Below are 16,026 nucleotides of genomic sequence, written 5' to 3'. Positions count from 1 at the left end.
ATCATTGGTGTCAGTGGGAGGAATAGTGCCCCATCATTGGTATCAGTGGGAGGAATAGTGCCCCATCATTGGTGTCAGTGGGAGGAATAGTGTTCCATCATTGGTGTCAGTGGGAGGAATAGTGCCCCATCATTGGTATCAGTGGGAGGAATAGTGCCCCATCATTGGTGTCAGTGGGAGGAATAGTGCCCCATCATTGGTATCAGTGGGAGGAATAGTGCCCCATCATTGGTGTCAGTGGGAGGAATAGTGCCCCATCATTGGTGTCAGTGGGAGGAATAGTGCCCCATCATCGGTGTCAGTGGGAGGAGTAGTGCCCCATCATTGGTGTCAGTGGGAGGAATAGTGCCCCATCATCGGTGTCAGTGGGAGGAGTAGTGCCCCATCATTGGTGTCAGTGGGAGGAATAGTGCCCCATCATTGGTGTCAGTGGGAGGAGTAGTGCCCCATCATTGGTGTCAGTGGGAGGAATAGTGCCCCATCATTGGTGTCAGTTGAGGAGTAGTGCCTCATCATTGGTATCAGTGGGAGGAATAGTGCCCCATCATTGGTATCAGTGGGAGGAATAGTGCCCCATCATTGGTGTCAGTGGGAGGAATAGTGCCCCATCATTGGTATCAGTGGGAGGAATAGCGCCCCATCATTGGTATCAGTGGGAGGAATAGTGTCCCATCATTGGTATCAGTGGGAGGAATAGTGCCCCATCATTGGTGTCAGTGGGAGGAATAGTGCCCCATCATTGGTATCAGTGGGAGGAATAGTGCCCCATCATTGGTGTCAGTGGGAGGAATAGTGTCCCATCATTGGTGTCAGTGGGAGGAATAGTGCCCCATCATTGGTATCAGTGGGAGGAATAGTGCCCCATCATTGGTGTCAGTGGGAGGAATAGTGCCCCATCATTGGTATCAGTGGGAGGAATAGTGCCCCATCATTGGTGTCAGTGGGAGGAATAGTGCCCCATCATTGGTGTCAGTGGGAGGAATAGTGCCCCATCATCGGTGTCAGTGGGAGGAGTAGTGCCCCATCATTGGTATCAGTGGGAGGAATAGTGCCCCATCATCGGTGTAGGTGGGAGGAGTAGTGCCCCATCATTGGTGTCAGTGGGAGGAGTAGTGCCCCATCATTGGTGTCAGTGGGAGGAATAGTGCCCCATCATCGGTGTCAGTGGGAGGAGTAGTGCCCCATCATTGGTGTCAGTGGGAGGAATAGTGCCCCATCATTGGTGTCAGTGGGAGGAGTAGTGCCCCATCATTGGTGTCAGTGGGAGGAATAGTGCCCCATCATTGGTGTCAGTTGAGGAGTAGTGCCTCATCATTGGTATCAGTGGGAGGAATAGTGCCCCATCATTGGTATCAGTGGGAGGAATAGTGCCCCATCATTGGTGTCAGTGGGAGGAATAGTGCCCCATCATTGGTATCAGTGGGAGGAATAGCGCCCCATCATTGGTATCAGTGGGAGGAATAGTGTCCCATCATTGGTATCAGTGGGAGGAATAGCGCCCCATCATTGGTGTCAGTGGGAGGAATAGTGCCCCATCATTGGTATCAGTGGGAGGAATAGTGCCCCATCATTGGTGTCAGTGGGAGGAATAGTGTCCCATCATTGGTGTCAGTGGGAGGAATAGTGCCCCATCATTGGTATCAGTGGGAGGAATAGTGCCCCATCATTGGTGTCAGTGGGAGGAATAGTGCCCCATCATTGGTATCAGTGGGAGGAATAGTGCCCCATCATTGGTGTCAGTGGGAGGAATAGTGCCCCATCATTGGTGTCAGTGGGAGGAATAGTGCCCCATCATCGGTGTCAGTGGGAGGAGTAGTGCCCCATCATTGGTATCAGTGGGAGGAATAGTGCCCCATCATCGGTGTAGGTGGGAGGAGTAGTGCCCCATCATTGGTGTCAGTGGGAGGAATAGTGCCCCATCATTGGTGTCAGTGGGAGGAGTAGTGCCCCATCATTGGTGTCAGTGGGAGGAATAGTGCCCCATCATTGGTGTCAGTTGAGGAGTAGTGCCTCATCATTGGTATCAGTGGGAGGAATAGTGCCCCATCATTGGTATCAGTGGGAGGAATAGTGCCCCATCATTGGTGTCAGTGGGAGGAATAGTGCCCCATCATTGGTATCAGTGGGAGGAATAGTGCCCCATCATTGGTATCAGTGGGAGGAATAGTGCCTCATCATTGGTATCAGTGGGGGGAATAGTGTCCCATCATTGGTGTCAGTGGGAGGAATAGTGCCCCCTCATTGGTGTCAGTGGGAGGAATAGTGCCCCATCATTGGTGTCAGTGGGAGGAATAGTGCCCCATCATTGGTGTCAGTGGGAGGAATAGCGCCCCATCATTGGTATCAGTGGGAGGAATAGTGCCCCATCATTGGTGTCAGTGGGAGGAATAGTGCCCCATCATTGGTGTCAGTGGGAGGAATAGTGCCCCATCATTGGTATCAGTGGGAGGAATAGTGCCCCATCATTGGTGTCAGTGGGAGGAATAGCGCCCCATCATTGGTATCAGTGGGAGGAATAGTGCCCCATCATTGGTGTCAGTGGGAGGAATAGTGCCCCATCATTGGTGTCAGTGGGAGGAATAGTGCCCCATCGTTGGTATCAGTGGGAGGAATAGTGCCCCATCATTGGTGTCAGTGGGAGGAATAGTGCCCCATCATTGGTATCAGTGGGAGGAATAGTGCCTCATCATTGGTATCAGTGGGGGGAATAGTGTCCCATCATTGGTGTCAGTGGGAGGAATAGTGCCCCCTCATTGGTGTCAGTGGGAGGAATAGTGCCCCATCATTGGTGTCAGTGGGAGGAATAGCGCCCCATCATTGGTATCAGTGGGAGGAATAGTGCCCCATCATTGGTGTCAGTGGGAGGAATAGTGCCCCATCATTGGTGTCAGTGGGAGGAATAGTGCCCCATCATTGGTATCAGTGGGAGGAATAGTGCCCCATCATTGGTGTCAGTGGGAGGAATAGTGCCCCATCATTGGTGTCAGTGGGAGGAATAGCACCCCATCATTGGAATACCATACTGAAATACCATACCATATTGAAATCAAATCTGATGTTTTTTCATTTTTATTTGGTGTGCGTTGGAAGAGGGGTAGTCTTATACGGCGAGTACAGCTCAAACCCTATATTTTAACAGGAAAAGTAGGGGGTCGTCTTATACGCCGCCAAATACGGTATTTTAGTGAATGATTTGATCAGACATAACTTGTGTAAAACGTTTCCCTTGTTTCAGATACTTTTCTTGTGTCTCTCATGTGTTGTGAGTCTGTTCGGTGTCGGTGTCCCCCGGGAAGGTACAGATAAAGTTATAATAAAATCTTCTGCAGCTCAGTATAGCTATGAAAACCATCACATTGCCATCACTGTAATCAATAATCATCACTTAGCTGGTAGGGGCGTCTCGGCAGGGAGGGGTGTGAGGAGGTTCAGCAGCTGTGATCTGTCTTTCTATGAATGTGTCCCCCTCTGTAATTATGTCTCCAGGTGACAACACCCTCTGTGTATGGATACAACTACTGTATACTGATAGACAGAGCCAGGTGAGGATGGAGGGAGGGGGAGGATGACGGGAGGGGGAGCGCAGTCTGGCAGCTGCTCATACAATTCTTGTCTCTGATCTGATTATACAGATGGCACACCATTGACATCCCTATGAGAGTATAAAAAAAGTCTACAGAAAATGACATTTCTGATCAATCTGATACTATTAACCAGTTATGCTCCAGATCCATTTCACATTTCAGCTTTGGGTCCATCAGTCCAACAAAAAAATTGATTGGTTATGATAGAGAAGTGAGACATTTAGTTATGGGGGGGGGGGGGGGGGGCAATGCTTTAGCTTGGTGATATTGTCTTGCAAGAGTGATCTAATTCTGTATATTTAAAATTCAAAAGAAGCAAACAATGTGCATGTATATATGTTTTTTTCTCTAGTTTGACCAGTTAGAATGAAACAATTACAATTACAATATTGAGTCCTCAAGCAATCTGATAGCCAATGGATTTGACATTAGCCCAACATTTGTCCAATACTTTTGAATAACTTCCATCCTTTTAATCAGAAGTCATGAACATCCAACCAACATTCGCTTAGTGCAGGGGTAGGCAACCAGTGGCTCTCTGGCTTTTGTGGAACTACATTTCCCATGAGACATTGCAAAATTGACAGTTACAGACAGCAAAATTGACTTGCATAGGCCTGATGGAACTTGTAGTCCTGCAACAGCTGGAGAGCCACAGGTTGCCTACCCCTGGCCTAGTGAGACTTGCACTCCCCGACATGGTAGTAATGGTGGTACATGATCATGGTAACATCTCGTCTTTAGTAGAAGATCCTTATGGTGGTAACATTCACCCCAAAGGATGAATGTTAACTTCCCTTCACTTTCACCTGCCATTTCACCAGCCAGTCTGAAAATAAAAATGGTCAGGTTGAGTTGTTAAATCTTTGCATTTCTTTTACTAAAAGGGGAGCTCTGAACCAATTTTAGCAGTGATGTCATAAGGAACATGGAGGAGACACATTCACAATTCCCTGCTGCATTTTATCCCTGTTTTTGTTTAAACCATACACATGTAGCACCCTCTAGTGTGCTACTAGAACAGTGTAGTGTATCGCAGGTAAAATCATTGTGTATGACTCCTGTTAACTGTGTGAGTCTGTGATTGAGGTTGGGTTATTGCAGGTCAGATGGATGACTCAACAGGTTGTGGCTCTATCACCTCCTCCTGACTCTAAAGGACCATAGAAGCTTCCAGAAGTCAGTAAGCAGGAAGGGGTGGAGACCTGATCTGCATGTTCATGGGAGTCCGTCCAATCCCAGGTTTGAAGGCCCTGGTAGAATGGTGGACTGGCCTATAAATATGGGAGTCGGGTGGAAGATGGAGCGCTGAGGAGACTCTCAGTGCCTGGGAGGGGTCCCCTATGTCTAGAGGGGGTGGCCTCCAGGCTGGACTCGGGCTGGCTCAGGAGGATACATTCAGCAATGAGGTGTGAATGGGATCAAGGCCTGGAGCAGCAGGTAGCAAGGAGGACAGTATAAGTACAGCTGCATACTTTGGGATCGACAAGGGGAAGACTGCCATACGTAGTGAGCTTTTCAAGGACAGCGCTCAATCCTTTATCCTTGTCCTAGGAGATCTTTCAAGAAGACAGGAGGGCTGGTAGTGTCAGCAAGCTGTGGAGCCGGAAGCAGTTCTACAAGGGGAGAGGAGACATCATTGCATGTAGCTCCAAGACATAAAGCTGATTTTGAGCAGCTGTGCCTCGCCCATAAAGGACAGCTACTACTGATCTGCAACGACTGATGGCTTTCAGCAAAAGAATACTCCAGGATTTGCCTTTGTACATAGGAAGGAAGTTCCATTGATTCAAGCCAAATTGGGCATCCCATAATCCCTATTTCCCTATCCAAGTTGATTTCCCCTAATAAAACAATAAAAGCAAACCGATGGACTGGTCATTGTCTTTGGATGCAAGTCTGTGTGAGAAATACCTGTTGCCTGGCTGTGTGGAGAGAGGCTTAGGGATACCTACTACTACTACTCAGCGGTCCTCATGAGGGTAGCTCTACACACTTGATAAAACTAGAAATTTTGGCCTGAAGAATACTTTTAACCCCTGTACATTATATATTTTCTGAATGTAGAGGACCTGTAGCAGTGTTGTAACAAAAGGCATAGCAGCAAAAAAGCAATAAAAAGCAAATTATAAATTCATTGTTTTCCAAAAAATGTTGTCCAGTGATGTAGAGCCATGTCAGTCATGGTGAACGATGGCCACCAACCTGCTGGAAAAAAAGAAACAAGCTCAACAAGTCCATTCCAAATTACTGCTCGTTACAAATGAAAGCTCACAGCCCCTTAGCTGAATGTAATTGGTCAATGATGTCACCCAGAACACACTATGATGTCACTGACCAAATATGATAATTTCCATATTTAGTCAGTGACGTCACCCAGGATATGCACTTCTTTGTTTACATCCAACTGTGGGCCTGGAAATTTTCATCCTCAATGAGCAATTGTTGGGAACAAACACTTCATGGGATTAACAGAGGCAAAGATTTGCCAAGGGCACCAACATCCTGTTCACATGGTCAAAGAATAAGAAAAACAAGGCGGACTTTTGAGGTGCCAACAAAACACAATCAATATAAAATCATTAAAATTGTTTTATTTCAACATGCACAAGATCACATGGATAAAAGACATAAGCAAATATATAGAAGGTCTCCCTCAGATACTCCCCATAGAGTTATAGACACCAAACATGTCACAAGAATGATACATTCAACTCTTAAAGCAACATTGCAATGATGGGTTCAACTCTTGGACCAATGTTTCTCAACCTTTTTACAGTCAAGACACCCTTTAAAGTAATGAACAATCTTGAGGCACCCTTTACAATTATGGACAGTCTCAAGTCACCCCATTCTAAAATATAAATAACTATTCTAATAGTTTTACCTAATGCAGCAACATCCACACATGTAGGGCACCCAATGTTACAAGGGATTTATTCTTCCAAAGCAAACATACTGAATAGTATTCCAATGCTTCTCTTTCATCTCAGTTTTTCTCTATCACTCAGCTAATTTGACCCCAATACTGACAAAGAGTGGCAGAGGAGGGTCAAACAAGGATGCCGCGTAGGTGACTGACATCCTCCATATCAACTGATGTCGTCATTGGTTGTTAGGACGCTGGTGGCTAGAAGGTTTTAATGGTGCACAATGAAAACCTACGGCTTTGTGTAGCTAAAAGGCAGGCTTGATCCACCTGCTGGCTTGTATACAATTTTGGGAAATTTTGGGCCAAGGCACCCCTAAAGAAACTTCAAGGCACCCCAAGATGCCTGGGCACCGTGGTTGAAAAAGGCTGTCTTAGATTACTGGAATAAATAAGGTGTCTTCCATAGATAGGCAATCTCTCTCTATCTCGCGTGTTTCACAGGAGCACCCAACTTCTTCAGGGGGTGAGGGGAGCAAGGCAGGAAAGTCTGGCACCAAACAAGTGAGGGCATAATTGTATGGTCAAAAGTGTTTGCTATCTGTCCCTGGGGCAGGTGTGGGAGTCGCAATGAAAACCTATGGCTTTGTGTAACTAAAAGGCAAGCTCGATCCACCTGCTGGCTTGTATACAATTTTTAAGCAATTTTGGGCCAAGGCACCCCTGAAAAAATTTCAAGGCACCGTGGTTGAAAAAGGCTGTCTTAGATTAATGGAATAAATAAGGTGTCTTCCATGGACAGGCAATCTCTCTCTATCTCACGTGTTTTACAGGAGCACCACACTTCTTCAGGGGGTGAGGGGAGCAAGGCAGGAAAGTCTGGCACCAAACAAGGGAGAGCACAATTGTATGGTCAAAAGTGTTTGCTATCTGTCCCTGGGGCAGGTGTGGCAGTCAGAACTGTATAGGGTGGTCAGCAATTATATTGCTGGTGGACAAAACATTCCCATTCGTGGGTGATAGTTAGCAATGCTGCTACCTGACAATCTTCATAGTATTTTGTATGGCCACAAGTTCCAATGTAGAAAAGCTAAAAAGTTCTCTCAATAGCCAAGAATTTATTAGCAACAAATGATGGAAATAAGGCTGAGCTGAGCTAAGGACATTGTGATTGAAGATGACCCACACTAACCAATGGAGTTACATATGCCACTCCGCCTAAACCACCATGTATGTATAGTGCCACCCATGACTCCACAGGCAATTGGCACCTCAAAAGTCTGCCTTGTTTTTCTTATTCTTTGACTATGGGAACAAACACATCAACGTGGTTCATTTTCAGCGGGTTGTTTATCATGAATAAAGTGGATCTACAGTACATTGCTGGATGGCATAATTGACAAAGGATTTACATCATGGACCGTTGTGATTGTTTAAAAAAGGACTTTGTCATGGCATAGTCAAGAATGCGGTGGGACGTTATAACAAATACGAATGCTTCCATACAATGCAGACATCTATGTGTACTCATGCATGGTACCATGCACGTAATGGACAAGAGGCACATAAAAGAAATGGTAATAAAAGAGCATAAAGCGAATGTTCAGGAATAAAGCAATCCGACTAAAAAAAACTATAAATATAGCAGCAATTCACCAACATAGGATATCCTAAGACCCAGTCAGAATAAAATAAATATAAAAAGTGCAATGCTAAATAAATGACATCCATAAATCAATAAATGAGTAAAACAGTAAAATGTACACGGTGCTAATGTATTGCACCAAATAGAACAGTCTAAATATTCGTGAGGGAACGTGCAGGCCTGACTTAGGAAGGTCAGCAGTCTCAAAAGGTGACTTTCAATAGCGTGGATATAAATGATCCTTGTGATGTGACTCCGTGCATCTAGTTATGAAATACGCACTCACCAGAAGCACACTGAATATGTGCATTACACCATCACATCTCCGTCAGGTCCCCTTTAAATGGATACAGACAGCTAACCAGGAGCACGGATCTCAGGTACGGACACCAATCTCCCATGCAGATCTCCCTCCTCTGGGGGTCTCCAAGAGTAATTGGCTCAAAGCCAGGTCATATATAAAAAATTTGTATTGTGTAGTACTTTTCAAAAAGTTGAATTTATTAACAAGGAGTTCAAAAAAACAGTACCTCCAAAAACATGGAAGTATAAGCAATAAATTATTATATAAAAGCACGTGCAACAGTATAAAATCAATGTGGCTGTATCAGCCAATATCCAAGATGGCCATCGGCCCTCTGTACTGCTCCTGCGTCGTGACGTCACAACGTTATGGGCTCCTCCTTAATGCGTTTCGTGCAATGGCACGTTATCAAAAGGGGTGTGCATTAAGAAATGCATAGGGGGACATGCATACAATGGATTGCACCCACTACATTTGGGATCCATGCCATGCTGTAGAGCCCTCCTTTTATGCAGACATCTATGCGTACTCATGCATGGTACCATGTGTGTAATGGACAAGAGACACATAAAAGAAATGCATAATCTTCATAATAAAGTAGTATAATTACTATGTGAAATTGAAGGGGAGGAAACAATACAAGAGACAGGAATGGACATAAAAGCAAGAAAAAGAAACATACGGATACATGAGCGACAAATCCCAGCCCCTAAGCTCTTCACAGCCAAGCAACACAGTTTCCACACATTTATCCACAGTCACAATCAGTAAACAGTCCATGAACTTGGTTTTTGTTGTTTTATTAGGAGTTAACAACTTGGATAGAGCTAAGGGGTTAGGGGATGCCCAATTTGATTCAAGAAACAACAGAATGAGGACTTTTCCTGCTCTAGCACACTTAGAGGGAAAACAATGACAATTATTTGACTGTTCCAGCCGGAACCATCACAGTCCTTAGTAGAAAAATCCCCATCTAGAAGCTTGGTGTACCCTGAGTGGATTTTTTTTTTTAGCAATGTGACAATGTGTAGGAGGTTTTGGTCCCCTTAGTGCACAGAATACCAGCCCACCTGGCTACAGTATCTGATCCCAGGACAAGGGATTGCACAAGCTATGAATTGTCCCCTGAAGACTTGCCAGAAGTTGCATCCAGCAGACTTCTACCTTCTAGGCCCTGGGGGTGTAGAGTTACTGTCCTTGTCCCTTCAGGCCTTCTAGCTGGAATGGTTCCTCTCAAAGCTCTCTTCTTCCCTCCCCAATGGACTGTAGGGCAGTGGAGCTCCCTGCTTCAACTTCTCTTCAGCTTCCACCCTGGAAGCAGAGCCCCCTCCTCTGGTGCTATACTGAAACTTCTCTCAGCAATCCATCTTCCACCCAACTCTCCTGCTAGCATGACTGTCTGATATGTATGGGATAATCTACCACAATACCAGGGCCTTTTAGTCTGGGATTGGTCAGACTCCAAAGAATATGCAGACTGAGGTCTCCGCCCTTCCACCCACTGGCTTCTGGAGGCTTCCATAGACCTTCAGAACCAGGTGGAGGTGATAGAGTCTGTAATGGAACCGGACCCCGACTGCACTAGACTCCCGCTTCCCTGTCCGAACACCGTCCATGGACCCCACCGCTGACCATACAAGACTAGACGAGACCAGTCTTGAAATAAATCAGGAAATAGACTCCTTTATTTTAACACAAAGACAAGATATATACACAGGGCGGGGCAATACACACCCAGTAACAAGAAACACATCAGCAGGCAGTCCCATCAGGGGGAAGGGCCGCCGGAAACACCCACCACCAAGCCAATACACAAACACATACATCCCATAATAGTTTGCTCCCAATCAAGACACAGAATAGAACAATAGGATACAACCACATGGCATTAAACAATGAACAACCCCCACCTATACATGTCTACAAAATATCAGGACATTTCACCCTGCACCCCTAACAGGCACAGGGTGACTTACACATAAGAGGGATATGGGGAGCTGAGACAGGGGTCTCCCCACCCCTTCAAAGTGAGTTGTGTTCCACGGGCCCCCCCACCCAAAGTCACTCCCATTACAGAGTCCCAACCTGCTGAGTCACCCAGCCTGACCTCACATTGAACCCACAGAAATTCAGGCTCACTCACTACCATGAGTAAAAAATAAATTTACCTTACACTAGCCTCACCTAGTGGGCACTACACCAGGAATCAGAGATCTTTGCTGGAGGTTTAGGTCTTGGAGTACTTGTAAAGTGATTGAGACCCCAGTTGTGGAGCTGCCTAAATCTGTATTTGGGGGACAAGACCGGAATCAGTTGGTTCTGGTGAGTGACTAGAAGTTTCATTGGGAACCATTTAAAAGGTATCTTGCATTTCCTGAGTACTGTGGTTACTGGTGCAAATTGCTTGGGGGCCTGTGTGGTAGCCACCAAGAGGTCAATATAGAGGGAGATGTGAGCATAGGGATCCGGCAGTGTGCACATAGATCTCGTTGCACTTATTTATTGTTCTGTGACATGAAAAAATGTATCTGATCGAGTTTGTCTCTAGGGACAGATGCTGGTAGGTGTTTAGGTTTTTGTAACCTGTGAGCTCGATCAATGATCACATTTTGTGTAGATAGAGTAGGGAGTAATTTATGGAACAATTTTTGGAGATATGGCACCAATTCAGTGGGTGTAACTGATTCAGGGATGCCCCAGAATTTCCATCTGGAGCGATTCTCCAGGTCAGAAATTTTAAGGAGTATCTGATAGAGTGCTTCCGCATGCTCACCTTGTGTATCTGCAACTGCATTGTGTGCCTTAGCTACCTCACTCAATTGTCTAATATGGTCAGCGCATTCCTCCAAGTGTTCTCATTGAAATTCAGCTACAGTGAGAGCAGCATTGATTTTAGGGAGTTTTCAGATGCTGGGCTATCTAAAGCTAGAAATGCTGCCACAGAGTGAACATAGCATCAGATGGGGGACTACATGATTCAACCCCATGCTGTATTTTTTAGTGAGAGGCAGCTTTGTAGAGTAGTCTGAGAACATTGCTGCCCTCTTACCTCTATCCCCTTGTGGAGACACGGTTCCTATATCTTGTGAGGAAGTATCCTCCATGTCAGAAGAGCAGTCTGGTTCAGGATCAGGCTGTGCAGCTGGCAGGGTCTGCGAGTGTCTCTCCTGATCAGCGCCATCTTCAGTGCTGTGGTGTGCTGGTCTCATGTAAAAATCTGTGAGCCGGCATGGTCCCTGTAGCTTAGATCTCTTAAGGGACATAGCGGGGCAGTAACTAGAGTCAGAGGGGTGAGCAGTGGGGATCAGTGCTGGGAGTTGCTTCTGTGTCCCATAGAGGAGCAGAGCAAGCAGGCTAAGCAGGCATTTCTCTGTGAGGCCAAACCATGCCTCTGTAATGCCCTCCAGGTTAGTTAGATATGAGTTTATGTTAGATAGAGGCTGAGTAGCAGCCTGGGGTTGAGTCAGCCTGGGAGTGAGGCAGGAGTTCACCTCAGGACAGGCTTGGGAGGTTCTACAGGTCAGGGTTTCTGGAGCCCTCCCACCTTTCCAGAAACTTGAGAACTTTCTGCAACAGGGGAAGAGGAGGGGAGAAGGCCCAGATCTGCATATTTCAGGTACTATGGCCAATCCACTGGCAGGAGGCCGGGTATGGTGATCAAGGCAACCCTCAAATATTACAGAGTCTGGGGAGCAGAGTGTAGTGTCAGGTGGAAGATGGACAGAGGAAGACTGGAGTGTGGAACCTGGGAGGGGGCCCCAGGGAGGGGAGCCTACTGACAGCCAGGATGCTGGAGAAGAGGATCTCCACTGCCCATCTCCTAGAAAGGACAGCTTGTACAGCAGGGAAGGAGCCAGCCCAGCTTAAGGCCTGAAGGCAACCACCAACCCACTAAGCCAGTGGTCTCTAAACTGTAGCTCAGGGCTCTATGTGGCCCTTTTTTTGTCTTTATCTGACCCTCGGAACACTATTCCTGCCACTGACACCAACGATATGGCACTATTCACTTCACAGACACCAACAATGGGGCAATATTCCTCCCCCTAATTCCAAAGATGGGATTTTTTACTCCCCATTGATGCAAGGAAATATTCTACTCCCACTGGCCACATTCCGGCCCCCCTAAACTCTGAAGGACAGTACACTGACCCTTTGCTTAGAAAGTTTGGAGACGCCTGCACTAAGCTAACAGGAGAAGACTGTGAGTACTTCTACAAGATAAGAGGAGAGGGTGTCCAGGTGCAAGACCCAACTATCTTCTCATCCAGGACTATTCCAAATTGACAGCTCTTGGGCCCCCTTGGCCAGGGATATCATCAATGCAGTTGGGTGAAGAGGAGGAATCATCCAGGGTCTGAGAAGGTACACCGAAGGGGCATTAGTGATTCCTAGTAGAGACTGTTGCTGATTCACATTTTGAAGTTTCCCTTAAGTTCTACAGTTCCTTTGGCATCCCATATACCCTCTCGACCCCGTCCAAGTTCTTGACCCCTAATAAAAACCATAAAACCAAACTCAAGGACTGTTTACTGCTTAAGAGTGCAAATGTGGAAAAATGTGTTGCTTGGCTGTGCATGCTGTACCTAAAGGGGACCCAATTCACATCCAGTGGCCCCTGAGGGGGTAGTGCTACACCTCTATTTACACTTTTTTTTGTGAATGAGTAACCAGAGGTACTATGTAAACTTACTCATACACATAGGGGCAATATTTGGGGGCTCTCTTATTTTAGAGAATGCTTCCAGATTCTGATAATTCCCATTCTACTGACCCCACAACCACCAAGTCACGATTGTGAGAAAGAGGCCTTTGTCCTCATCAACAAGGCGCTTGGCAAGGTACCCTCCCCATGTTGAGGGCTTGTGGGCTGGCAAGGTTCAGGCAGATGGGGGTGCACACTTGTGGCTCCCCCTTTATATGGTCCTTTATATTATCCCCTTTATAAGTGTGAGAGCTGGAAATTGGCCTGGGTAAGAACATGTCTGATACTGAAGTGGCTGAAAAAAAAAAAGTCTATTCGGGGCAACTCAAGGCCACACATTGAAGAGTAGGACTGCAGGAAAGGGTCTCATTATTGGAAGTCAAGAGGCCCCTAAAGGACAACTAAAGTTGAAGTGCTTTAAAATTCAAGAATAAACTGACTGGATGAGATTATTCCTGTTGTCCAATATAGATTTTTATTTTTCGATTGATGTTACAATGATTTCATCATTCCTTTGTTCTGTAGCTGAGTCTGTAGATGTAGATCAGTCTCAGATCATGTTTATAAAGAGCTGGTGATGAGCGGAGCTGCCCTCACCGTGGGAGAAGATCTGCTGTATGACATGATTTGGTCTCCTCTGCACTCTGCCTTATACCTGCTGACAATCCTTCTTATAATTCTTTATGGAACGCTAGTAAGCCGGATCTCAGATTCTCATTGCAGCCTTGAGACTCTAAAGCTTATGTCCGAGTATGAATATTACCAAAAAGGGGATATTACTATTGGAGGATTCATCTCAGCTCATAATGTCATCGTATCGGCCAACGAGGATGACTTGTTACCTAATTTATGTGCCTAGTAAGTCTTCATCATTTGTCCGGGTAATGCTGACAGCACTTTTTAATCTGATTTTATGATCTTATTTAGATTTAAGCTGGCCATACATGGATTGATATTCAGCTGGTTCAGCGGGGACCGGACAAATTTTGGTCCATGTATGGGCAGGCTGGTTGTACAGAAGTTGAAATTCAGATGGACTTCTGTACAACCACCAGGTTTTTCTCAATCAATCATTGCCTCCAGCTATAGCTGGCAGCACCATTAGATGTATTCTGACAGTGGGGAAGTCTTCCCAATGTCAGAATGCAATATCTCATGATTTCCAAATCCACTATTGAGTCTATAGATTGGGGAATCAGGTTATTTTTTCGATCAAAAAAAAAAGACTAATGTAGCACTACCCCCTTAACGGTTGCTCAGTAATTTGTTTTGGGCTTCCTGTCAATCTGAACCTCTTGTGGCAAACCCAACCTCTGCTGACACCACCGTGCTCTCATGACCAAAGTAGATCACAACCAGGGGCGGACTGACCATTTGGAAACTCTGGCACTGCCCGAGGGCCCGGGGTCAGTAGGGGGCCCCATGAGATGCCCCTGGTACCTTTTTCATGAGTTTGGGCAAGGACACAGGGGCCCCATGATCCCCTATTGCCCGGGGGCCCCATGAGTTGTCAGTCCGCCCCTGATCACAACTGTAAAATGGACTCACACACAAGATAGTATAGACCAATATGAAGTTTATATTGGAATCAAAGGTAACTTGGTCAAAAAGAACAAAATGATATTGATACATGCAGCAAATATAACCACTCAGGGGAATTGTGAGCAAAAGTAACAACATTCACCATAAAGCAACAATAACCGTTAGCAAGCCTGCTTTCATAAATAATCCACTGCCTCCAATCTGAGAGGATTGCTGAATCCCCAGTGAGTAGAAAACAGCTATCAAGAAACAAGTAAGGTCACTGTGGGTCCTCAGAACTAGATGACAAGGATTAGATGCGAAGGAGAGATAATTTGCATATGAAATGGAACAATGTACCTTTAAGAACACTACTATGTCTTCTGCGCACTTGTTAGGGCCCAGTTGGTATGAAGTTGAGTTGAGGTGGGGAATATAGTTCCTTGTGATGGGGACACAGAGATAGTGAAGTAGCAAAGGGAGAATTAACACTTTTCCTTTGATGATAGCGAATTAAGGCAGGGTCCCATTTAAAGCACTAAACATAGTACAGGCTTGAAGTAATGAATAGCAGCAATTGGCATACATGTCTATAGACAAAGACAGCTCTCTTTGTACATCAAAGGCAAAAGTTAACAGTAATCCTGCTTTGTTGAGGGAGGGAAACTTGTTGTTTAAGCTGGCACTGCTGTATCCTGGCCGGCAACTGTATGTCCTATGGTCAGCTTGTACAAGAAACTGGCTCCCCTTTGTAGATGTATCTCAATGATGCTAATAACAAAAAATAAAAAACCAGGATGCCCTTACCCGTATATTTGGTGAATTGTTATCAAGGGGATACCATCAGAATAACCCCTAATACTACAAAATACTGATTGCCGACTCACATGTGAATCACACTGTGGTGTCCTCGGAACCAACTAGGACATAGGAAAAAGAGAAGGAGACCAAGGGAAAGAGATCCCTTGAGCCAAGGGGTCCCAATGAGGACAAACTGTGGCTTGCATGAAAAAAACAAAAATCCGACCATTTATTGCAGAATGAAAATAGCAGACATATAAAAACCATACAAAATTGAACCTCACCACCACCAACAGAGAGAAATGAATGGAGATGAAGTGATCATCCAAAGTGACACCACACTCTGAGAAGTCCCAGCACCTCATAGTGCATGATCCCCTATGGCATAGTATTCTAACTGAGGTGCCAAGACTTCTCAGCGTGTGGTGTCACTTTGGATGATCACTTCAATTTCATATGGTTTTTATATGTCTGCTATTTTCATTCTGCAATAAATGGTCGAATTGTTGTTTTTTCATGCAAGCCGCAGTTTGTCCTCATTGGGACCCCTTGGCTCAAGGGATCTCTTTCCCTTGGTCTCCTTCTCCTTTTCCTGTATCT

The sequence above is a fragment of the Staurois parvus genome, unplaced genomic scaffold, assembly GCF_062004578.1.
Source record: "Staurois parvus isolate SC_StPar_1 unplaced genomic scaffold, SC_StPar_1.0 ptg000143l, whole genome shotgun sequence".
NCBI lineage: Eukaryota > Metazoa > Chordata > Amphibia > Anura > Ranidae > Staurois > Staurois parvus.
The sequence above is the reverse complement of the archived record's forward strand: the minus strand, read 5'-3'. Positions refer to the sequence as shown.